Source organism: Dendrobates tinctorius, unplaced genomic scaffold (assembly GCF_039654945.1).
Source record: "Dendrobates tinctorius isolate UK_male_01 unplaced genomic scaffold, ASM3965494v1 ptg000019l, whole genome shotgun sequence".
NCBI lineage: Eukaryota > Metazoa > Chordata > Amphibia > Anura > Dendrobatidae > Dendrobates > Dendrobates tinctorius.
In genome coordinates, this window is record NW_027361687.1 from 67,786,558 (window position 1) to 67,813,336 (window position 26,779).

Genomic DNA, 26,779 nt, shown 5'->3' on the forward strand with positions numbered 1-26,779 from the left:
GTATTAAATTATGAGATCAATACAGTGTAAAATATTTTTTATCGCCACTAAACTCAAAATTAGATTATATTCCACATCTCCAAAGCACTTAGACGTAGCCACGCAGCCAACCATAAAGACAGTAGAGCACTTAGGAAAAATCCCAACAGGTTATTAAATAATTAGTGGCGTCAAACAACCATTTTGCTTTTTAAGCCAAGAGAAAAGAGTGCGCAACAAAAAAAAATTGCAGAAGCACAAAGTGTTTAAGTAACCAATTGTAGTCAGAAGAGAAATGAGGAGGAGGGGAACCATGGCATGATGTTAATAAGGACAGGACCAAATGTAAAGGGTTAATGCACAGATTTGAGAAGGAGAGTTCACAATGGGTAATGGGTGGTGAGCGGTGGTGTAATACCACAGCAGCACAGAGTATTTCAGAAGATGGAGCTCATTAGTAGGGACTGTGTTCCAGAGACAGTGAGGTGCAGGTCACAGAGGATGCAGGGAGCCATGTTGGCGATTTATTAAGGATCTAGTGCATTACTATGGAGTTTCCATAGCAGGTCATTGAGCAGCTCAGCTCTTATCTCCCATCTTATGGATGTGCTCCATTATCTGTAATCTAATGACTTTACAGCTCCATCCATAAAATCATTTATCAGAGCAAACACAATAAAAGGCAAATCAATGATAAGAAATGGAGAAGCAGACACTTTAAAATCAGAGAGGTTGAAAGCCGATCCCCAGTCACTGCAGTCAGGATAGTAGGAGAAAAAAAACCTGAGCATTTCCCATAAAAATAAATCAGTATGTTGTCCTCTCATGCCATGCCCCTTTAAAAATATTTTTAAGAAGGTGTTGGGTTAACAAAATAAAATATGGCACTCGAGATGCTGTTGTATTAAACCAGTATAAATTATTTTTTATACAATCAGCTGGTGAACTCTACTGTCTCTCTTTACGACTGCTGTAAAGGTGACCTGTCATGTGCCATAAATACATCATTTTTACGTAGCTAAATGCCGCTGTTCTCCTGAATCCGGTGAGGTTTTACTTTTATTCCTGCGCCTCTCCTCTTCCTGTATGAAAATGTAGTCTCTTTTTCTCAAAGTGGGCTGGATCTTCAACTTCTCGCTGGTCGTGTTCTTTAAGTCCAAGTCCCAATTGGGCGACAAGACAATAAATAAAATGAATAAAGGACTATATATTGGGAATGGGAAGAGGCAGGAACAAAAGAAAGGCAGCGCCAGATTCAGGAGGACAGCGGCATTTACACCATGTAAAAAAGTACTTATTTATACCAAGTGACAGGTCCCCTTTAAATTAGATTATACCCCCTAGGGAATAGAAATCATTATAGCAGGATCTAATATCTGACCATCCCAAGGTTAGAAATTGCATGAAAACATGCATCTTCACAACAGAAACAGTAACTTAAAACTATAGCCTCACTTTAAGTAACATGACATATCCAAACAGAATGTATGCCTCATTTCCTATAACTTCTCATGGCAGCACAACTACGTTCTGTAATTCTTATAATGCGGCCATTGCTGATCCGGTGAAAGTACCAGATATTATGAACGTGTAGGACAATAGAAAGTACAGTGGGTGAGGGGAAGAGAAACTTGGTATACTTCAAATTCTTAGCCCAGAGTCGTCATCTGATAGTCTGGAAAAACGAGATCTCTCTACAAGACCCTCAGGAAAGAAAGGAAAAAACTTCACAGTCAGCAACCGGATGTCATTTTCTACACTTCTATCTACAGAGTGAAGCAAGAATGTGTGATACTGTGTTGGTGTACCTAAGCCTGTCATGTGTAATACTGTCTGCTGAGCCAGTGCATCCAATCTCATTAGGTGTGATTTACCTTCTGAGCTGTGTATCCAATCCTATCCTGCGTGATATGGTCTTCTTAGCTGGTGTATCCAATCCTAACCTTTGTGATATCGTAAATACAGTAAGCCTGTCAGGTGAGCGGAAGCATCTAATCCTATGAAGTGTGATACAATGCCGTGAAGCCTTTCATCATCATGTCTGACACTGTCAGAGGCAAAAATACATTTGTGGAGAAACGGGGTCAGTGAGTGCTCTTGTCCGCTGCCCCGGCTGCCTTTAGGAAGACTGCATGGACCAGGGATCATACCACTGAACGCCCACTCTATCTCCCGGTGGGCAATACACTACACAGACAATACAGGGTGAGGGTAAAACAGTGTAGCAATACTTTATTGAACCACAACACCCAATAGCAATCCCACCAATTACCCCAAGATGGTGCACATCACAGGGTCTCATCTTTCTGCTAACTCGCTGGGATAATGGTAGATGTTATGTCCGAGCTCCCAGGGTCACTACTCCACCTGTGATACGCACGCAGAGAGGCGTTAACGACAAGCGTAGGGAGATAACCGAGAGCAGTCCTGTGTTCTTTCAGCCGGGCCTGAAGTGCCCTGAGCAGAGATCCTGAAGAATGACACCAACCAGAAGAAAAGTCTCATTTATACCCAAGTCGGGTGATCTATTTTTAGATTTGCCCAGTGTCCTTCAGTCCACCCTCACAGCCTTTCCCTATCTACCTTCGAAGTCACCAAACTGGTTATAGACTACAATACGCAATTAGCATATCAGCAAATAATAAACATACACTATGTACAAGTCACTATTACAGACTTAAACAGTATGTTAAATTGTATATCAGTTTGCAAGTCTGTCTTGTTGACCCAACAGACAAACACTTAAATCCACAAACCTATATACAGATAAAAAGTCAATTCTTCTTGGTTTGCAAAAACATGGTTGTCTGGGAAATTAAGATACAATCTGGTTCCTTCATAACATTTTTCCTGAAAATATAACCGAGGGTGACACGGTAAATCACTCACTGCGGTGGAAATAATTTTCCAGTCAAAGACGCTGTCCGCACTGTACACAAGGGGCGAGCGGAGAACATGTACATACACAAGCATCATTAAGATTCCTTCATTATTACAAGAGGCCATCTCTCTGATCACCTTAAGGCATGAACTTGAAAGCAAACTTCACCTTACCTGCTCCCCTCCCCCGCTCACCCTGGCACCTTGGCAGAGGATCAGGCAGGGCCAGCAGCATCACTGGCAGCTTGGTGACAGCTTTTAAGTGTTTGATCAGGTTTGCTTGCTCAGTCTGGTCCACAATAGGTTTGGAGCTGCTTCAAGGGACAGTGTCACACCCAATGGTCCTCCAAACAAAAGGGGAGATCTGTGAGGCTCGAAATCTGCAGAAACTGGAAAAGCTGGATTATTCCACTTTCCCAGAAACACATTTACATAGGAAATGGCCTGACTGAAGATGACACGTGACATAATGGAGCTATAAGTGTTAGACGTACAGTACAACAGGATTTCTGAATTCTAGGCAGAGGTATTCAAAAGACACTGTGCAATATCTCATTTCCCCTGTGGGGGAGCTGCAGGGAAATTCTGCCACTTATATTCTATACAGATTACAGCTGACCACTGGAGATCTCAGCAGGAAAGTACTTTGTGATCTGCTTCTAAGAATATAGCGGGCCCCTTCATATGGGAGGATCTTAGACTGGATGACAACCTCTGTGGGAACTGTAATGTCCGTCACTCATATTTCTCAGAGACCTCTGTAGTGACCAGCAGATTCTCAGGATGCAGTGACGAGACACGAGACAGGGTATAACTTGTATAATCAACTTTTATAAATTGGAGCCCCAAGGGCTATGCTGAACAGGCAGAAAGGGGTAAACACAAATCTGTCCTCGCAGGGACTCAATAAAACAAACAATACTTTGCTAAGGAAACTGGGAGTACCCCGGCTAGTCCGGGTGTAGAAAGCCGAAACGTGGCCAAACTATAGTACTTATGGCTATAGTGCACTTATCCTTCCTTGCGTCACTCGGGATCGCAGATGCGGCCGCTTAGAAATCGTTGATGTGGCTGTCTTGATGCCTCGATATCCCGGGAAGATTTGGGCTCGACAGGCCCTGAAGAAACGATGGCAGTGGGGCGCAACAGGCCCTGAAGAAACGATGGCGGTGGGGCGCAACAGGCTCTGAAGAAATGATGACGGTGGGGCGCAACAGGCCCTGAAGAAACGATGACGGTGGGGCGCAACAGGCCCTGAAGAAACAATGACGGTGGGGCGCAACAGGCCCTGAAGAAACAATGACGGTGGGGCGCAACAGGCCCTGAAGAAACGATGACGTGGGGCGCAACAGGCCCTGAAGAAATGATGACGGTGGGGCGCAACAGGCCCTGAAGAAACGATGACGGTGGGGCGCAACAGGCCCTGAAGAAAAGATGACGGTGGGGCGCAACAGGCCCTGAAGAAAAGATGACGGTGGGGCGCAACAGGCCCTGAAGAAAAGATGACGGTGGGGCGCAACAGGCCCTGAAGAAAAGATGACGGTGGGGCGCAACAGGCCCTGAAGAAAAGATGACGGTGGGGCGCAGCAGGCCCTGAAGGAACGATGTCGGTGGGGCGCGGTAATGACGCAGTTCCCCAAATGACCAGTAGCTGTCCTCTGATAAGGGTCCCTCCACAGCCGGGAAATGGGCCTCTAATGTCGCCTAGGACGAGGCAGTGTCCCCTGAAGCCGGTGATAACCGGGTCGCCGCGGTGGGAGAAGGCCGGGGGGCAGTGTCCAGGCCTCTATGGCCGTTTTACGTCTAGTCACAGCTGCGACCTGAGGTAAGGGATCTATCTCACAAAGGCGGGGGGCGGCAGGCGTGTCTCTCTGTGAACCCCGGGGCGGTAAAAGTCTCTCACGTCTCCCTTGTTGGTGAGTGCGCAGTATTCTCCTCACAGGCTCCTGTCGGTGTCCCTCCAAGTCACCCGGCTTCCTGCCTCCTGTCACACTCTCCCCCAACTGCCACTTCAGCGCACCCCCTGCTCCTTTTATCCTTGCCCCGCCCCCTGTTTCCCTGACAACTTCAGTCAAGTCTCTCCCTTTACTGTCCTCCCAGTATCGTTCCCTCAGGAACCCTGATGGCGGTCCCCTGGGTACCTCCCTGGTCACTGCCTGGGAGTCTTCCTCCCCACACCTCTAAAAACAATTGTACAGAATATTAAGACTTCAAAGAAAATGGAGATGGATGGATTTCAAGTCATGGGAAGTTCCATTAATCCCTACATGCAGATCTCACAAAATGGCACAAAACCAAATTATTTTTTTTCAGAAATTGTTTTACTACTAAAACATAAAAGAAAGAACAAAAACATACAAGTCTGGTATAGACAAATTTTGCACTGACCTGGACAACCATGATACCAGGTCAATTTTACTGCATAATTAATGCCTTAACAACCGAACACCTCCCCAAAATAAATAAAATAGTGGAACTGCAATTTTTTTCCCACTAGACCACTGAACTTGGATTTTCCTTCACATTTTTCAGTATATTATATGGTAAAGTAAATGGGGTCATTCAAAACTACAACTTGTTCAGCAAAATACGAGCCCCAAAATTTATGTAGAAGGTAAGATGTAAATAAAAGATGGTGGAAAGGAGGAAAAACAAAACAAGCAAAAAGAAGCACAAGAAACAAAAAATTGTTCAGTGCCCTAAGAGTTAAAATAAGGACTGCTTCGCAACTCGTATACCACCATTTCATCACCCCACATAGTGGCCATGGACATCACATCACTAGTTCAGCAGACTATCAAAATCTATGGAAACGTGCGCACTCGTCCCGCACTGATCCCTCCGGCGAGGACGAGCCAATTCTAGCTTCCAAATCTTCATTCAGCAAAAATGTTGAGATGATGAAAGCAGAGGAATTAGTGCAGAGCCTTTCATTAGGATCTGTCTCTGATTCAGGGATGACATATGCTGCTTATCATGTAACCCTTTTGTCTCCAGTTTGACGCATGTCATGTTCATTCAGGCGTTTCTTATGTAGATGTGCTTCTGGGAAAGCTCGGTAACCCAGCTTCCGCAGTGTCAGCAGCAATACACCCCTACGTCCAGTATTATGACACTTGTGGGCCCATTTACCACTAGCTTTTTTTTTTGTAACTTGCCCTTCCTAATTTTACCATTGCCTATTTCTCTTTCTGATGGTGGATTTGCGTGAAGAGGGATTTTCTCCGCTACGGTGCGCACACATTGTCCGTCATCAGTAACAAGGTCCTCTCCAGCTGGGTAGTCCTGAATAGGCCGGAGCCTGAATGTGTACAAACAGGGATGCATTGGGGGGTACATTCATCAGGCGGCAGGGGGATCTCCTGCAGGGACACTTGATTTGTTGCCATGTGCCCCTTGCTGTCATATTCGAACACTGCACAAGAAGTTGTTTCAGTCTGGAAAAGCCTGAAAAGCGGCGCCCGGCAGGAGAAAATGGTGCTTTTCGGGGGGGAGGGGGGATTTTATAATTGCCCAGTCAAATAAATAGGACATAAAAAGGGGGACAAAAGCCACATTGTTCCAGGGGGACAACTACAGCTGCGCCCCCCCTTTTTGTCAAGTGGAAATATTAGATCGGCCTCCATTTATAACATCAGAAGACACGTTGCCTGAGGTGTAGCACACGGTATTTATAGATACACAACTGGATTAGATACACCAGCTCTACAGATAGGACAGGTTTGGATACAGCAGCACAGCAGACAATACTGCACATGACGGGGGCATATACAGCGGTTCAGGCCCTTCGTGTACAGCACAATTGCATGTTATGAAGTTTATACAAGGGAAATAATGTTCCTCGTAAACTTTTTATAGGATCTGGACTTGGAGGCCATGCCATAAAGTTCAGGAGTGGAACTCTAGGATCTGTGAATAAATACACATTAGATGCTGACACTACTCCATGACACAGAAGGCGGGGTGCTTACATATGCGTACGAAGCTCTGATTACTTCACATACTAAATCAGGAGGCCTCCAACCTTTCTTACCCGGAAACCAACATTCAGCTCTGATTCTAGGCGAATTAACTTTCAATAGGGACACGCAGGAGGCTCTTATTTCCTAGAGTGCACTCTGTTGCCCAGAGAGGCGGCTCCCCAGAGAGGCGACGGCCTGAGTGCCCCTCCCCAGAGAGGCGACGGCCCGAGTGCCTAGTTCCAAATTACAAACAGCCAAAATGTCCCCTTCCAAACTACCAATGACCTGAATGCCCCTTTCCAGACAGACAACAGCTCAAACTCCACCTTCTATAGTGACAAGGCCCGAGTACACCTTCTAGAGAGACAAAGGCCTGAGTGTCTTCTTCCAAAGTACCAACGGCCCGAGTGGCCACTTGTAAAGTACCAATAACTTGAGTACTGCCAATATCAAGAAATAATGCTAAAAAAGTGTCCTCCTAAAGAGTATTAATGCCCTTTTAGTTCCCCTTAATTAATATTGCCCCTAGCGCCCCTTATAAAACAATACTGTACTGAACAACTAACTATGCCCTTTCAGGACACCGATGCAGTTCAGAGTGGTACGTGTCTGAGCGGTACGTGTCTGAGCCAACACATCAGGGGTCCATGAGTCACACTGCTTGATGACCCCTGTTTTTACCACTTCTTGAAACCTTGACTGTGACAATTGGAAAAAAATACTAAAAACCAAGGCATATAGGAGAGGCATGCAATACTCTACCACCATACTGTGCCCAAATAATACAGTCATACAGTAAAACAAAGTAGCACCATCTTACAGCCATAATGAGAACATAACACAATACAACTTGCTAAAGAGGAAGAGAAAACGGAGCGGCCATAAGGAAACGGGGAGTAATGAAGACCTGAGGGCAATTTAGTGACAGGGGTCATTATCCTTGTACACCTCCATATATTACAGCGCGAGTGGAAAAAGCTGTCAGGCACAGACATTACTCATGTCGCATCTACGGGGCTATAAATATTTTAGCAGGAGTTGCACCTCGTCAATAAGCAGGTAACGTGTCAGACTAGCACTAATGGGTTTCCCATTAGCATCGCACCATCATTATATGGAATGGCGGGGGATGGGGCCGGGAAGAGTGATGCTCCCTTTCATCCGATGGTGAAGAAATTAGAGTGGAATTTGCTTTTTTCCGTTTTTATTTCCTAATTAAGACTCTTGAGATATAAATGTAGAGAAAAATGCTAATTAGCCTGAAACCGCCTTAAGTCTGGCATCAGTATGGCGAGAAGGGAAGCGTACTCCACAGTAGTGACTCACGGTATTCCCAGCGTAGGCGATCGGGTGATCTCTAATATTTATACCAGCTTGCATGTAAAAACCATCAGTAAGTAACAAGGATGAGGCCAAGGAGGGTGTTGCCAAACCGTCTTTTTTCTATTTTTTTTTAAGGGAAAAGCGCACTTAAAGCAAAATATCCCCACAAAACTCTGCTTGCTGACGGGTGTAGTTCTAAGACAGTTGTGACGTACAGCGCATACAATAGGACTTTACCATGCAAATGCTCAGGACAATAGGTTAGTCGCATGTATAATACCACGAGCCATCGTGCATCGGCGTATGAAAGGCGAGCACAACTGTACTTACAGGGTCGTGAATGCATCATAGAGGCTGACACCCCCCCTCTTTGGTGAGACATAACGCAGGGCTCATATAAGGAACCAGGGTCAATGATTAACGCTGTCTTTTGTCTGTGGATCACTCCTTAAGAATGACGGAACACAACTACCTCCAGGGCAGATATCCCTTATTAATTAACCAGCTGCCTGCAGGTAGAAACCTTCTGTTTCATGGTCCCTGGTGAGAGCAGAGAAGAACATAAAAATGGTCTTTTGCCAGTCTTCAAACTACTGAAATGTCAAACCTATTCCAAGGTCTCAGCAAAAATCAAAACTGAAAATCCAATAAGTGCAATTCCTTTTTAAGATCTTGCTCAGGGGCGTTAACATTAACTCCTGCGCAAACCCCCGAACATTCACTTCCATTAAAGCACCGCTGTCTTTTAATAAGGATGAGTGAAGACCCCAGCAACAAATTTAACCTTCATACATAGGAAATGAAGGAAAACAGCTACCTCCAGGACAGATATCCTATATAAACAGCTGCCTACAGGTAGACACAGTGTATTACAAGGTCTGAGCAAAAAAATCAGGACTGATAATTCAATAAAAGTGCAATTCTCCTTTAAGCTCTTGCTCAGGAGCATTACCTTTAACTTCTGTGCCCACCCCCATACATTCCTTACCATTAAAGCACCACTGTCTTTTAATAACAATGAGTGAAGACCCAAGAAACAAATTTAATCTTCATACATAAGAAATACAGCTACCTCCAGGACAGATACCCTATATAAGCAGCTGCCTACAGGTAGACACTGTGTATTTCATGGTCAAAAAGGATGGCAGGGGCGAAAATGAAACCATTTTTATGCCAGTCTTCAAACTACTGGAATATCAAGCCTATTCCACTGTCTGAGCAAAAATCATGACTAATCCAATAAAAGTGCAATTATCCTTTAAGATCTTGCTCAGGGGCGTTACTATGAAAATCTAGGTCCGCCCCTGAACATTCCCTACCTTTAAAGCATGGTTGTCTTTCAGTATATTCTCCATTGTCTTTTCATGCTTAAAAATTAAGGAACACAACTACCTTCAGTGTACATAAGTCCTAATAATTAACTAGCTACCTGAGGGGAAGATACAGTCCATTTCATGGTCCCTGGTGAGGACAAAGGTGGAAATAAAAAAAATAGTCTGACAGTTTTCAAAATACGGAAATCTTAAGAGGTCATCAAGGGCAGTTGTCCATAACTTTTCCCATAAGGCAAATGTTATTTCCTGCTGATTGCATTTTACCAATTTTTGATCAATACAATCAGTCCTTATCCTTCCTCTACATGACCTAATCCAAAGTCTGAGCAAAAATCCATTAAAATGCATATTCCCCTTTAAGACAATACTAAGAGGCATAACTGTAAACTCCTGAGCCCACCCCCGACCATTCCATACCATAAAAGCACTGTTGTCTTCCAATATGAAAGAGGCCAAACTTCACAACATGTGTCAACTCCGCACTATAGCAACAACATTGTTCTTTAAAGGGGAATTCCTATTTTTATAAGTCAGTATTTTTGGATAGTGGTAGAAAATACAATCAATTTTGCAATTTACTGCTTTCAAAATTTCCAGTCATTCTTGAGATATTAACAATTTTGTTTGTGGCTAGTTGCCTTAGAAACAGACCACTGCTGCTAGACAGCATAGCATTTGCAGTGCTCATGTTCCTTTTTCTATTGAGCTTGTAAGCACTATTTGAAGTCAGCCAGGAACGCTGGAATGTGCCGTTAGCCCTTAATTCCTGGCCAGCTTCAGTGCAGTGCTAATGAGCTAGCTAGCCGTGGTCGGTCTTCAAGGCAACTAGCGCTAAACAAAAGAAGAAGTGTAAAATATCTCAAGAACGGCTACAAATTTTAAAAAGCAGTAAAGTACGGTAAGTACTTGTTTTTCCATTCACTATCTGAATATATCCATATAGGAAAATAGTAAAAACCCTTTAAGGAGCCATAACAAACAAATAGGAAAATCTTGCAAAAATATTCAGAACCCCAACCTAAAATGACTGTCTCCAAAATTCTTGGCATAGGTATATGCATGGAGCAGGCCAAAGACGAGACCTTGAAGAACCAGTCCCATATGTCTTCCCAAGCTCAGCTGGGTAAACATCATTAAGGGTTTGACCATCCACATCAACACTCCAGTGCCCTTTTTTGGGACTATAATGGATCCTGATGATCCTTCTTAATAATACAACACAATTATGTATAGCAAGTTATAGGTATTCAGTTCAGTCATATTATTTCTTGGCGATACAGCTTTCGCAGTATGACAATAACCTGTAGAAACCCAGATTTCCCAGTATCGGGCACTGGGAAGAATAGAATTTCAAAGAAGATCGTTATTTTGACATCACTTAGTTCAAAAAAAGAAAAAGCGTAAATTCAGATTAAGTCACGCCTAAGTTATGAACCCCTTTATAAAGTCACAAGTTATGCCACAAGCTAAAATACCTGTAAAAGGATGTTTATAGTCCAAAACAAAAGGCTCCGCAATAATGACAGGATATTCGGTATCAATTCCATCCTCCCTACAGAAAAGCAGACACTGGATACTCTAACCCAAACAGCTTACAATCTACGCCGACTCTCAGATTACACACTGCTTCCCTATTGACTTTTTATCACGAATACCCATAAGCTCCTTCTGCCCCCTACAGGCCAGAAAGCCATCAACAATGCGTAAAACACAAAGTGGAGGGGTGGACCGAAACATCCCGATTACTGCTCATACTTTCTCACCTGACATTAATTTGCCACTGTGATAAACATATGCCAGTCACAGACTTCATAAGATAACATTATGGTGAACTTATTGGGTGGCGCTCAGCCCCGCCCACACGCCGCTAACCTCAACCCACTTTTTAAAAAGTTGGCGGGACAAGCATAAAAAACGCCAAATCATTTTTGACCAAATTTGAGCTGCACCAAAAGTTTACAACAAATGAACCGGCCTCGAAAATTTATATTATTTACGTTATACTGATAGGGAATTTAGATTGTGAGCCCCATCAGGGATTATAATGTGTGCAAACTGTAAAGCGCTGCGGAATAGGTTAGCGCTATATAAAAATAAAGATTATTATTATTATATATATCATCATTATTTACAAAAAAAAAAAAAACCTCAAAATGAGTAAAATTATTTTTTAATTGATTGCAACATGTATAAAATGTAATGGTTTTGATAGGCCTTGCTGATTGTAGCTGTATCTGAACCTGGTTTAGAATAAATTATATACACAACAGAAATAAGAAAAAAAAAAAAAAAAAATCTAATAAAAGTGAATAAGTTTAAATACAAAAAAGACATCATCTCAAAATGGCCTGAGCAGGACACTGGCCGGTCTCCCATACAATATTGACTTCACATGGTTCATGTCTCCCGAAAGTCCAAGTTTGCTGCCCATGGCTATATCCCTAGAGGATGACCACCATGGGAAATATTCAGAATGAAGAGGACATTGTGACTCTCCGTGTAGCTTGCTGAGAGTCAATTTGAATTTTTAATTTTTACACTTTAGTTCCACATTCCATCACCGGGATGTCAAGTGACTGGGAGGGGCACAGTGATTGGGCACACAGGGCCAAGCATTCCTTGGCTGGGCTGTACAACGCTCAGTTGTGTCATTCCAAGGCAGGAATGTTTAGTGTTGATACAATGCGCCCCCCCACACCACCCCCATCCCCACTACCAGTCAGAGGTAGATATCGCTCCTCATGTTGTGGTCATGTGACATTCACCATTAAGTTTTCATGTAACGCGACTATCAACTAAAACTTTTCTGAGAGTCCACATCTCAGTCACATTGAGGAGCGCTGATGTTGGCAAGATTGCTTCTCCATTTCTAAGGTCATGGGTCAACTCCAGGCCACAGCATAGTTCTGGACTAAAGGGAATCTGTCACCACGTGTCCTGTGTAAACTCTGACTATGGGCATATAGGTTAGGCTGGGTTCATATTGCGTTAGGGGGCTGCTTTTAACGCATCCGTTACATAGAGGCATTAACGCTATGTAAGGGATGCGGTCACGCACCCATAGACTGCTATAACCGAGCGCATCGCTAACGCATGTCATAATCGGCATGCGTTAGCGATGTGCCGTCATTTTTTGACGGACCCTCGGACGCGGTCTGCAGCGTTCGAGGGTCCGTCACTGCTAGCGCAGATGGAGAATCTGCGCTAGCGGGATCGCATAATGCGATCAGAAAACCGAGTAGCGTTAGCGCAGTCCATTTAATGCATGCGTTGAACAGACTGCTCTAACGCAATATGAACCTGGCCTTATAGACGGCTGAGGAGAGAGATCCCTGTGTGTCTCATATCAGATCTCTGGTTGTAGATAAAAGTTGACTTATCACTTTAAATAGAGTGACCTCTTCCAGGCTCTGGGGCGGATGGTGCCTGGAGATAACTACCTCCAGAGATTATTATACATGAGTTACCAATTTGAAGTATAATGGTTACAAGTATTACCAGTGTGATGTGTGATGGTCACCAGTGTGATATAAAATGGTTACCAGTATTACCAGTGTGATGGTTACCAGTGAGATGTAAAATGGTTACCATTATTACCAGTGTGATGTGTGGTGGTTGCTCTCTGCTCTCCTGATCGCACTGCAGAGCTGTGTGTGATTATACCTGACACATCTGCAGCCTCCATTTCATAGGCAGTCAGGGTGTAATATTGCTACAATGCAGAGCTCACGAGAAGAAAAACAGGTGTTTGTTCTGTGCTAGTTATTTGTCTCACGGGTGATCATTACACATCACACTGGTAATATTGGTTACCATCACACTGGTAACGTAACTCCTCCTTCATGAATAATAATCTCTGGAGGCAGAGTTATCTTCCAAGCACCGTCCGCCCCAGAGTCTGGAATACATCACTTATATAAAGTAATAACAGATGATTTCTCAACAACCAGACATCTGATATGAGACACACAGGGGAGACTTTTTTCAGCAGTCTATAACCTGTGTTCCCATAGTAATAGCTTACATAGGTCACATGTAATGACAGATTCCCTTTAATCCCCTCATACACAGACTAATGTCAGCAGAACCTGCCGATACCGGCCAACGGACTAAGGTGTATGGGGGAGTTGGCTGACTGAAGGTTGAGACAAGAGATGTCAATCATGCATGTCAGATTTCAGACTGCTGATCACATTGCTCTCCCTGAGCCAACATGTCAGTAAGCATTTTTCTCATAGAGAACAGAGGATCACTTGGCCAAGAGAGCGCTCCTGTGTATGGGGGGTGGGGGAGTCAGCTAACAGCTGAATGATCGGTCGAAGCATCATTTGCCAACAGTGATTTAATGTGTGCGGACAGCCTTATTCAAAATACTATTTGTGAGGATTTCCATAGATACAGTGGGGCAAAAAAGTATTTAGTCAGTCAGCAATAGTGCAAGTTCCACCACTTAAAAAGATGAGAGGCGTTTGTAATTTACATCATAGGTAGACCTCAACTATGGGAGACAAACTGAGAAAAAAAAAAATCCAGAAAATCACATTGTCTGTTTTTTTTTCATTTTATTTGCATATTATGGTGGAAAATAAGTATTTGGTCAGAAACAAGCAATCAAGATTTCTGGCTCTCACAGACCTGTAACTTCTTCTTTAAGAGTCTCCTCTTTCCTCCACTCGTTACCTGTAGTAATGGCACCTGTTTAAACTTGTTATCAGTATAAAAAGACACCTGTGCACACCCTCAAACAGTCTGACTCCAAACTCCACTATGGTGAAGACCAAAGAGCTGTCAAAGGACACCAGAAACAAAATTGTAGCCCTGCACCAGGCTGGGAAGACTGAATCTGCAATAGCCAACCAGCTTGGAGTGAAGAAATCAACTGTGGGAGCAATAATTAGAAAATGGAAGACATACAAGACCACTGATAATCTCCCTCGATCTGGTGCTCCACGCAAAATCCCACCCCGTGGGGTCAGAATGATCACAAGAACGGTGAGCAAAAATCCCAGAACCACGCGGGGGGACCTAGTGAATGAACTGCAGAGAGCTGGGACCAATGTAACAAGGCCTACCATAAGTAACACACTACGCCACCATGGACTCAGATCCTGCAGTGCCAGACGTGTCCCACTGCTTAAGCCTGTACATGTCCGGGCCCGTCTGAAGTTTGCTAGAGAGCATTTGGATGATCCATAGGAGTTTTGGGAGAATGTCCTATGGTCTGATGAAACCAAACTGGAACTGTTTGGTAGAAACACAACTTGTCGTGTTTGGAGGAAAAAGAATACTGAGTTGCATCCATCAAACACCATACCTACTGTAAAGCATGTTGGTGGAAACATCATGCTTTGGGGCTGTTTCTCTGCAAAGGGGCCAGGACGACTGATCCGGGTACATGAAAGAATGAATGGGGCCATGTATCGTGAGATTTTGAGTGAAAACCTCCTTCCATCAGCAAGGGCATTGAAGATGAAACGTGGCTGGGTCTTTCAACATGACAATGATCCAAAGCACGCCACCAGGGCAACGAAGGAGTGGCTTCGTAAGAAGCATTTCAAGGTCCTGGAGTGGCCTAGCCAGTCTCCAGATCTCAACCCTATAGAAAACCTTTGGAGGGAGTTGAAAGTCCGTGTTGCCAAGCGAAAAGCCAAAAACATCACTGCTCTAGAGGAGATCTGCATGGAGGAATGGGCCAACATACCAACAACAGTGTGTGGCAACCTTGTGAAGACTTACAGAAAACGTTTGACCTCTGTCATTGCCAACAAAGGATATATCACAAAGTATTGAGATGAAATTTTGTTTCTGACCAAATACTTATTTTCCACCATAATATGCAAATAAAATGAAAAAAAAAACAGACAATGTGATTTTCTGGATTTTTTTTTCTCAGTTTGTCTCCCATAGTTGAGGTCTACCTATGATGTAAATTACAGACGCCTCTCATCTTTTTAAGTGGTGGAACTTGCACTATTGCTGACTGACTAAATACTTTTTTGCCCCACTGTATTTAACTCAAGGTCTACAGGTTTTTCATACACATCAAAAAAAATACATCGATCAAATCAACTAGACCAAACCTAAGCAATTGTCACCAGAGGTCAGGAAGATCTGTCCCACCAAAAAATGGGTAAAAAATGATCAAGTGTCTAGCAAAGAACATCTTTTCAAAATACCTTCCAGATGCTTGCCGAAGCCAAACGAGCAGTCCTGCGTATGGGCATGTTGGTTGATGTGGCTGTTGGTGGAATGATCTGCCAAAGCATGGTTTGGCTGACAGACATCTAATGTCTATGGCCAGCCTTTCTCAAAATAATTTTCATGAGGCTTTTCAGAGATATTTAGCTGAAGACCTACTGGTCAGACAGATCAAAAAATATACAAAATCACCCATGGGTCTACAAGCAATAATAGTCCTCAGCCACGGTTAACAAGACCCAATACAAATCAACTGTCACCTGTGACCAGTCAGGAAGACACATCTCACAAAAAAATGAGTCTAGCAAAGAATATCTTCAAGGTGTTTTTTTTTTGTCGGTTTTGTGTTTTCCAGTCACATGCACAGAGTCAACAACTGGGTCTGTCATGAATAAAACAAAAAAAAACAAAAAAAACAAGTAAACTAGCAGATTCCTCATCAATGGTCAATTTCCCAGACAGGACCACATGTACGAATCCCAAGAAGACTCAACCATGGACTGCCTCCAACCACAAGCAAGAGGAACTGCCTAACTGAAGATCAGACATTGTTAGTCATCTTTATTGGGAACAAAAACTAATTGAGAAATCTACAACAACCAAGGTACTGTAACGGCCCAGTCACACATAGCGAGTTTTGTGACAACAGCGATCTCACCAGCGAAATCGCTGTGTGTGACAGCGATCAGCAACCGGTCCCCCTGCCGGTATCGCTGATCGCTCTGGGAAATCTCTGGACATTTCTTTCGTCGCTGATCTCCCGCTGGCCAGCACGCATCGCTGTGTGTGACAGGCGGCAGACCAGCGATCAAATAATTAAAAAAATATATATATTGTTATTCTCACCTTCCGACGTCGCGCGCAGCATTCCCACCTCTCTCCACGCTCCCGGTAATCCTTTGCAAGAATGACCGCGAGACTTCGCGATCCCGCGAGAACAGACGTCATCGCGGTAATTCTCGCAAAGGATTACTGGGACCGGAGCGTGGAGAGAGGCAGGAAGGCTACGCGGGACGTCGGAAGGTAAGAATAACAATATTTTTTATTTTAATTCTATTTTTTACATGGATCCATGGCATCAGCGCTAACGAACACAGCGATGCTGCGCGCTCGGCATCGCTGTGCTAATCGCTGGTGAAGCTGTCTGTTTGACAGCTCACCAGCGATCACATAGCGACTCACCAGCGATCCTGACACGCTGATATCGTTGTCGGGATCGCTGGTAAGTCGCTATGTGTGACGGGGCCTTTAGTTTGTTAATGTTTTTGCAATGTAGATTTTGTAGTATTGTATAGGTGGTTCTCCAGAAGGTGCCACCATCTTCAGCCTAGCAAATCCTCTCTGTGACAATGGTGCCATGTACATTTAAGAGATTCATTGTTTTCTGCTTACTCAGGTCTCCCCTTCTGAAGTACCCTAGATCTTTTATTACTGTCCTTTTGACCCAACAAACTTAAATAAGTTGTCCACTAATTGGACAAACCCTCCTAAATGTTGTAACCATCCTAAATGAAAAATAAAACTTTACACTTGCCTCCCACACCAGTCCCATTCCAGCACCAGGTCTCACTTTCTCAAATGACGTAATTCGCCATCGCTACTTGGCTGCAATGTGGACGCCTGAGTTTTGTCCAGGAAAGTGTGAGCAAATAGCTCATCAGAGACAGCTAATTGTCATGCGAGTTCTGGGAGAGCCAATGCAGATATTGCTGGAGCAGCTACTGTGTGGGTGGTCGAGAACAAAATTTTTCTATTTTTTACTCAAGGTCTTACATTATTTAGAAGGGGTTGTCAAAGTAGAGGAAAACACCTTTAAGTCTTAGATATCTATCAGCCAGATAATCTCTCTCAACCACTCCATACACAAACGCTGGGCTCAGTCGAAGATTTCCATGTTCGCTATGAGGAAGCCTTTGCCAGTCTCCTCAAACAATCAAAAAGGGTAGGGAAACTGAAGTCCAATCAATGCTTCCCAACATGTCCTGTTAGGGGGAAAATAGGGAAACTCCAATACACATTTGAAAATAGATAGGTTCAGCCAACTTTTCTATTGTGTATGGGGGGCCTTAACTATACAGATGATTTCCAACAGCACAATCACACTACCAAACTGACTCTTTAGACGTTGGGCCTCAAGGGCCATTTGGGAGGACATGTAATCAAGTTCTAGTGTCCCTCCTACTCTGGAACTCTCTACCTCAACAAATCAGACTTTCTCCTACCATGGAAACCTTCAAAAGGAACCTGAAGACCTACCTCTTCTAACAAGCCTACCACCTGTCGGATGGGCAGGGCTTATTGTCCGTCTCCACCCGCCCTCCTCGTCTTGCTGTATTTGTTTCTGTGAATATCACAGATAGCGTACATTTATCGCGCGTACACATTCAAATGGTCCCTTGCGTGTGCGCCGTATGCTTTGCCCAACTGTGGACAAAGCATAAAATTATTATTGCGCATGCGCAAGTATACTTCCGGGCCATAGAACGCAATCGCGTGTGCCGGCGCATGCGCAATAACAATTTTATGCTTTGTCCGCAGTTGGATAAAGCATACGGCGCAAGCAAGAGGGACCATTTGAAGGCGCAGTAAGTCTACGCGAACGCAGGAATTACCCGAAAGGAATGCGTAGAGCAAACGAGGGGGGAGGGGGGAGAGACGGACAATAAGCTCCGCCCATCGGACCAGACCGAGCATATTTGCATACACCGCGGGAGGAATAAAAACGGTATTTATGTATTATTGGTGGGGAGCCAAGGGGTATAAAAAGTACTTGTATAAAGCAGAGCTTGCACTAAATTGAATGATATTTTTACATGATATGCCAAAAAAGTGGTGACAGATTCCCTTTCAAGATTATTGTACTTGTTTTTTGTTATGTATACCCTTTTCACGTGTAGAGCACCATGAATGGTGCAATAATAATAGTGAATATTGATCGACATATGTTTAGTCACTCTGTGAGCGTTTTGGCCTCCATAAGCAATAGGGCTGATGGCAACAAGCTTAGCTACCATACAGGGTCCCAAATCCAGGAAACGATTGACATTTTGTGGCTTCAATAGATTCCAAGTTCAATCACAGGTTCTTCCTAATCAGCAGGAATGGACAGGCCACCCTGACAAATAGACAAAGACACATACTAGAACCACCATAACCAACAGTTTCATAGTCAATATCAAACCCACAATTACAATAGCAGGTAACTGCCAAAGATGAGGACACCACTAACATTCATTTTGTGGCTTTCATGTGCCCATAAATTAGCCAAGGGGCACTACTATAAAGCTTTTGAACATGAATTCCCATAAATGGGGACATACTGGTTGATCAGGTCCACTACTGTGATTTCAGTTCCCCAACAGACAAGAGGTTGATGGTCAGTCCCCATTAACATGGGATCCCAAAAACCAGTAGTCAATTGGCAAACATTGGAGCCCTGTCAGTTAATGTCCACCCATCATGCACCCATGGAAGGACTCATGATCACGAATGCAATCATGGTTCCTCAATATTCAGGATGTAAATATCAAACGTGATCTTGGTGCCATGAACTTTGTCTGGGCACACAAAATTCAAAATTAAATTGTACCAAGACCATAAAGGATAAAAAAACGAATCTGAACTGAGAAAGTAAGTTAATGTGTATGCACAATGTAAGTGCAAATTAACACATGACCATTACCAGAGGAAACAAAAAGCAAAAAACACAAATATCCTGAACTAAAAAGTAAAAAATATACTGCAAATAATGCATAAAGGTAATAATAATAAGGGTATTTAGTAAACATAATTTTGATCAAAATGATGTACAAGCCATCCCGCCACGTCACAGCAACCCTTGTGGGAAAGTCCCTACTCTAGTATTTAAAACCTTTTCACTTGCCAAGTGACGCGAATGTGAACAAGGATCGAGGGACTGAACCTCTAGTAAAAGCTTAGGCCAGACAGGATGGTTTTCCCAGCTCAGAAAGAGGGCGGTCACACCTATACACATGCGGTCACATTAACTTACTTTCTCAGTTCAAATTCATTTTTTATTCATTCCATTGTGCATTCTGTGCATATATGGGTGTGACCGCCCTTTTTCTGAGCTGGGAAAGCCATCCAGTCTGGCCTAAGCGGTTACTAGTGGTTCAGCTGCTCGATCCTTGTTCACATTCACGCCACTTGGCAAGTGAAAAGGTTTTAAATACTAGCGTTAGGACTGTCCCACAAGGGTTTCTGTGACGTGGCGGGATGGCTTGTACATTATTTTGATCAAAATTATGTTTACTAAATACCCTTATTATTACCTTTATGCATTATTTGCAGTTTATTTTTTACTTTTTAGTTCAGAATATTTGTGCTTTTTGTTTTCCCAAGACCATAAAGAAGTAGTTCACATGGTGATGTTGTCCCCCCCAACTTATCAGTAGATAAGACATCACTTCGTCTGATCCTTATCTCCTTAGTACTAGTCTCTGTACTGGAATTATTAACATGCTCTCCAAACTCCCAGCAAATTTGACATTAACCCAACTGTAGGGGGTCATTCGCCCCCTCAACAAGTTAAACTGGGGTGGCTAGCCGCAGCAAACGATTTCAAACCTAACAATCAGGGACTTGTGGGCAGCTCCCTCTCCAGATCCACCCCAACCAGCTGCATTCCCACCGGGCAGGGACGTTAGGAAAGTCCATGGATTCACGGGGCCTTCTGCAAAGGAATATGCACATAATCCAACAGAGCCCCTTCCTGATAAAACCTTCAGGATTAGCCACCCCTTATCTCCAGATTACATTAATGAGATTGGAAGTGTGCAGCAGATCTCCAGGACATAAAAAACCATAACGTGGAAATCCTAAATCTGCACAGTCACGGATTCCAAAGCCGGCTCCCAAATATGACAGATTAGATTCATGACCTGATCTAATGGCAGCAGATCCCCCAGCAGAGAGAGAGAGAAAGCAGAGAATGGCCCCTATCAGATCAGTTACAATGTATCAGTTCAGTGCTACAATGTATCCATAACCAACCCCACCTCCTCCTTCCTTGTTCTCCAGCCTGGCAGACCCCCCAACAAGTGCAAAAAAACCCCAACACAACATTGAACATTTTTCTGCTGCTTACCCCCCAAACGTCTTGAAATAGAGCCTCAGACATGTGCAATCCTCCAGCTTCCAGGATCACTTCTTGGGAAAGGAGGAAGGGGGAAGGGAGGGAAAGCAGGACTGTGGCTGTTTTTTTCAAAAAAAAAAGGAGGAGGAGGAGAGGTTGAGTCTTCTTTTATATGAGGAAGCTTTTGTTGTCCGGGGTTGTGTTAGAAAATCCACATTTTGCAAATAAAAGGTGAAAAAATAAATGGGTAGATCCCAATCCTGGCGAGTAGATCCCAACGGATAAGAACAGAATTCCAGACGGATAGATAAAGTGATTTCCCCAGGATGTATGTATGTGTGTGTAGTTGTGTGTGTCTCTCCAGAATGCAGATTACACACCTCTGTGGCTGCTCCAAGGACAACCCTTCCTCTTCCTCCTCCTCCTCTGCTCCTGCCCTTTCTCACCATTGTCTGCGATCACATTCACATATCCCCTTTCTCTTTCTAATGTGTTGCTGTTTCAAGGGGATTCGGACCTCAGGGCTTCCCCCTTGATCTTATTTTGGGACATTATCCTCTTGTTTTGGAACCTTTTTGTTTTGCAACGCCCTCACGACAGAAGACAAACAGATCCCTTTGTTGGAGGTGGATTCACCCTGGCACTGCCATGTAGTGCTGCACTACTGCCCCGGCACTAGGGGGAGCTGTAGAAGCTTTGTGCTTGATTCATTATTGCATTACACCTTTTTTTCTGTCTAGCTTTTTCCTGTTTTTTTTTTAATATTACACTTTTCAGAAACACTTCTTTTTTATATCCGTTCACCTGTTGTTGTTGTTGTTTTTTTAGGTTCATCACTGGGATCTGGGTTTGAGGTTTTGATCGATTCCTCGTTTGCAACCTTTTAAAAAGTCGCCAAATGTTGAAACAAAAAATATTTTTTTAATTTTGCACAAAATTCATGAAGCGCATACATTAATAAATTGCCCAATGCAAAAAAAAAAAAAAAAGAGACGATGATTACTCAGGCCCATTATCTGTGGGTTTTAGGCCTAATTCACACACACTTCTTCCAGTGTTTTTCATACCCTTATAAGAAAAAAAAAAGTTTCATGACATTTTTGACATGTACTTTTAGTGCATTTTTTATATACATTTGTTTCTTTTCCTGATGTTTTTTGAGCTCCATAGAGAAAGAGCAAAAAAAAATAAAAAAAAATGCATATGTAAACTCTTCAGAATTTATTTTACACATTTTTGGTGCTTTTTTTTTTTCTTGCCCCCATGATTTTTTGGGACAATTATTTTCAAAAAGTGTGCTCTGATTGTGGTGTGTCTTTTTTTTATCTATAAGGATATGGAAAAATGCAGATTGCAAATATACTGAATAAAAAAATAAACGTAAAACGTCTTATAAAAAAAGTACCTAATAGGTGCTGCAAAAAGCCCAGCGGTGTGAATCCCTTAAAAATACTTCTTACATGAAATTATTGGAAATCATAAGTACATGAGGCACTTGGCATAACGCCCAACTATCCCAGATCCAGTGCAATAGACCCAAATTTGGGGAGCTGTCCCTCTTGCAATCAAATCTGCGTCTGTGGAAGAGCAGAGAGCGTCTTCTCCCAGCTCCACCTTTCACCTGTGCCATCTGAGAATCAGCAGGAGTGACAATGTCAGTGTCCAGAATGGAGATCTGTTCCACTCATTGTGGGAACAGGGCTAGGTGAGTATTTGTTTTGTTATGTGTATATTATTGTCAATGGAAGGAAGGGGCATCATTCATTGTCTGGGGCCACCTATTGCGTGATGCTGGGGGCATAATACTAATTGTGGGGAGGAATAAAGGGTCATAATACTATGTGGAGCTATCACTGTGTGTGGGGTGGCACTGTACAGGCATCATACTATTTGAGGGGGACAATGGGTGCATCTTACAGTGTGTGGTCACAGTGGGGGTGTCAAAGTGTGAGGGGGCACTGTGAGGTCCTCATAGTGTGTAGGGGTGTACTAGTGGCATCACACTGTGTGTGGGATCACAGGACTGGCATGATGTGTGTGTAAGGGGACAATATGGAAGCATCACTGTGTGTGGGGGTGCGGCAAAGTAGAGTCATCACTATATGAGAGGGACACTGGATCCATCTTACTTTGTGGGGGCATGGTGTCAAAGTCATAGTGTGATGTGGGTCCTCAGTGTGTAGGGATGTACTGGAAGTATCACACTCTGGGGGGTCACGGCGCATGCATGTGTGTGTAAGGCCGGGGTCACACTGGCGAGGAATACGGCCGAGTGAGGGGCACTAAAAGCACGCATTCGACACGGACCAATGATTCTCTATGGGGTCCCTCGCACCAGCCGTATATTTCTCATCCGTATTCTACGCTCCGTGCCAATCGCAGCATGCTGGGACTGTCAGCGTACTACGCCTGTAGTCCGCCAATGCAAGTCTATGGGTGCGCTAAAAATACGGATTACACACGGACCACACATGTGACTTGCGAGAAATATGCACCCAGTGTCTTTTAGCAAAGCCGGCAATTCAGTGCGCTGTACAGTACACTCACTCTGACAGTTTTAATAAAGAAACGAAAGAATAGATATAGACACATAGAATACACACATATATACTGTATATATATATATATATATATATACATATATATGCATTCTATGTGTCTATATCTATTCTTTGGTTTCTGTTATAAAACCTGTCATAGGGCTCCATTATATGTCCATTTTGCAAGCCTGCGAGAAAATCTCGCCATACGGATTACATACGGATGCTGACATGTGCAAAATACACGACCACACCTTGATTACGGATGACATACGGAGCACTGTTTAGGGGCCATTCATCCGTATTACGCATGTAAAATACTGACCGTATTTTGCGTCGGTTAGTGTAACCCCGGCCTGAGGGTACAATATGGAGGCATCACTGTGTGGGCTGGTACTGTAGGGAGTATCGTACAATTTGAGTGGGACACTGGGTGCATCTTACTGTGTGTGGACACAGTGGGGGTGTTATAGTATGAGGGGGCACTATGGGGTCCACATAGTATCGGCAGCAGTCTGCTCCTGATGAAGCCAGTGCATCTGGCGTAATGCATCGGGCATTCCTTGTGCCTCTGCCTTTCCCCACGCCATTCTACCGATACCTTTTTGAAGCATTCAGCCTCTCCATGTTAATACAATCATGCATCCAGCAGGTGGTATGTGATGCTTTGTGACTTTGGGCATTTGGATCTCTTGTGTGCCTACACCTTAGCAGCAGCAAACCATTTTACCAATTTGCTTACATTTATTTGGTAGTTGTGATATTTTGGTCCATGTTTATGTTGCATACCTTAATTAATGCATTTCTATACCTGTTGTCTGCATTCTCTTTTATTCTGGGTATTGTGATATTGTGTATGCAGTATTTTTTGTTCCAACTACATTAAGGATCCAGCCCTTAGATAGAACTATTTAATCTTTCCAGCTGCTGGGTGCTACAAATGGGTCTATGAAGTGTATACCATTGATTGCACAAGTGTATTCGTTACCTTTATTTTTGTGTCACCTGTATTGTATATTCCATATGTGGGGTCTGTGCAGAGGCGCTTACCCTTTCAGGGTATGTCTCCAACATGGTCGCATTTTTGCGGTTTTAATTGTTTTTATATGGCACAGTGTGTTGTTTGTTTTGGAGTTTTCAATAAAAGGACAATTATTATACTATTCTGGTGATCCCTGTAATGTACATGCACCTTTCTCTATAACTAAGTTCTGTGGTTTCATAGCATGTAATAGGAGATCCCATACAGTGGTGCCCTTCACATTTTGTATTTAGAATATGAAATGAAAGCTGCGCCGTGATTGGTTGCCATGGGTTTTCCTGTACACAGGTTAATAAATCACCTTATTTCGCTGTCATCTTAAGCCAACTGGGCAGAGCTTAACAGGCCAGAAGCCAGACTGGGAGAAATCCAAGTGAACAGCGCTGCAAGGCATCATGGTCCTGATGTTCTGCAGTGTGACACACACTGTATGGTCGATGCTATGTACTCTATCACATCCTGTTGGCCAAAAGTCCCCAATGAGGGAGAGTAAATATGTGAACCCCTGATCATTTGTAGCCCAGAAGGGGAGAGGCTGGCAGGCCCGAGCCCTGAGGATGAAGCCATGCGGCCTATACATTGATACTCGTGTAATAATAATAATAATAACACCAGCTGCCGCCTTATAACTTCACATTCCAGCGCCCTGAACAGATCACCGTCTCCTGCACCGCTATGTGGGATCTCTGTCAGACAGGCGGCTGATTATACCAAACACCAATATATTACCGCAAGGATGCCCCATGTATCATGGACGTGTATCTAATGTTATTCTGTGTGATTTTGTCTGCAGAACCATGTATCTAATCTTATCCTGTGTGGTACTGACTGCTGAGCCGTGTATCTAATCCTATCCTGTGTGATACTGACTGCTGAGCTGTGTATCTAATCCTATACTGTGTGATACTGACTGCTGAGCAGTGTATCTAATCCTATCCTGTGTGATTCTGTCTGCTGAGCTGTGTATCTAATCCTATCCTGTGTGATACTGACTGCTGAGCCGTGTATCTAATCCTATCCTGTGTGATATTGTCTGCTGAGATGTGTATCTAATCCTATCCTGTGTGATTCTGTCTGCTGAGACGTGTATCTAATCCTGTGTGATACTGACTGCTGAGCTGTGTATCTAATCCTATCCTGTGTGATACTGACTGCTGAGCCATGTGTCTAATCCTATCCTGTGTGATACTGTCTGCTGAGCTGCGTATCTAATACTAATCTGTGTGATACTGACTGCTGAGCCGTGTATCTAATCCTATCCTGTGTGATACTGTCTGCTGAGCTGTGTATCCAATCCTATACTGTGTGATACTGACTCCTGAGCAGTGTATCTAATCCTATCCTGTGTGATTCTGTCTGCTGAGCTGTGTATCTAATCCTATCCTGTGTGATACTGACTGCTGAGCCGTGTATCTAATCCTATCCTGTGTGATATTGTCTGCTGAGATGTGTATCTAATCCTATCCTGTGTGATACTGCCTGCTGAGCCATGTATCTAATCCTATCCTGTGTGATTCTGTCTGCTGAGATGCGTATCTAATCCTGTGTGATACTGACTGCTGAGCTGTGTATCTAATCCTATCCTGTGTAATACTGACTGCTGAGCTGTGTATCTAATCCTATCCTGTGTAATACTGACTGCTGAGCCATGTGTCTAATCCTATCCTGTGTGATACTGTCTGCTGAGCTGCGTATCTAATACTAATCTGTGTGATACTGACTGCTGAGCCGTGTATCTAATCCTATCCTGTGTGATACTGTCTGCTGAGCTGTGTATCCAATCCTATACTGTGTGATACTGACTGCTGAGCAGTGTATCTAATCCTATCCTGTGTGATTCTGTCTGCTGAGCTGTGTATCTAATCCTATCCGTGTGATACTGACTGCTGAGCCGTGTATCTAATCCTATCCTGTGTGATATTGTCTGCTGAGATGTGTATCTAATCCTATCCTGTGTGATTCTGTCTGCTGAGACGTGTATCTAATCCTGTGTGATACTGACTGCTGAGCTGTGTATCTAATCCTATCCTGTGTAATACTGACTGCTGAGCTGTGTATCTAATCCTATCCTGTGTGATACTGACTGCTGAGCCGTGTATCTAATCCTATCCTGTGTGATACTGTCTGCTGAGCTGTGTATCCAATCCTATACTGTGTGATACTGACTGCTGAGCAGTGTATCTAATCCTATCCTGTGTGATTCTGTCTGCTGAGACGTGTATCTAATCCTGTGTGATACTGACTGCTGAGCTGTGTATCTAATCCTATCCTGTGTAATACTGACTGCTGAGCCATGTGTCTAATCCTATCCTGTATGATACTGTCTGCTGAGCCGTGTATCTAATCCTATCCTGTGTGATACTGACTGCTGAGCCGTGTATCTAATCCTATCCTGTGTGATACTGTCTGCTGAGCTGTGTATCTAA

The 26,779-nt window shown here is 43.5% G+C and overlaps 1 protein-coding gene across 4 annotated transcripts in view; it reads right to left on the minus strand.

Annotated features, from left to right (window-relative positions):
* The window catches only part of VANGL2 (VANGL planar cell polarity protein 2), a 107,652-nt gene extending 86,419 nt beyond the window's left edge, over nucleotides 1-21,233 (minus strand). For 2 of the 4 annotated variants that reach the window (XM_073567177.1, XM_073567179.1), the window contains exon 1: nucleotides 20,784-21,145. The gene's annotated coding sequence lies outside the window, so the exon portion shown is untranslated. The other 2 variants (XM_073567178.1, XM_073567180.1) reach the window with 2 other exon arrangements.
* Between the last annotated feature and the right edge of the window lie 5,546 nt (nucleotides 21,234-26,779).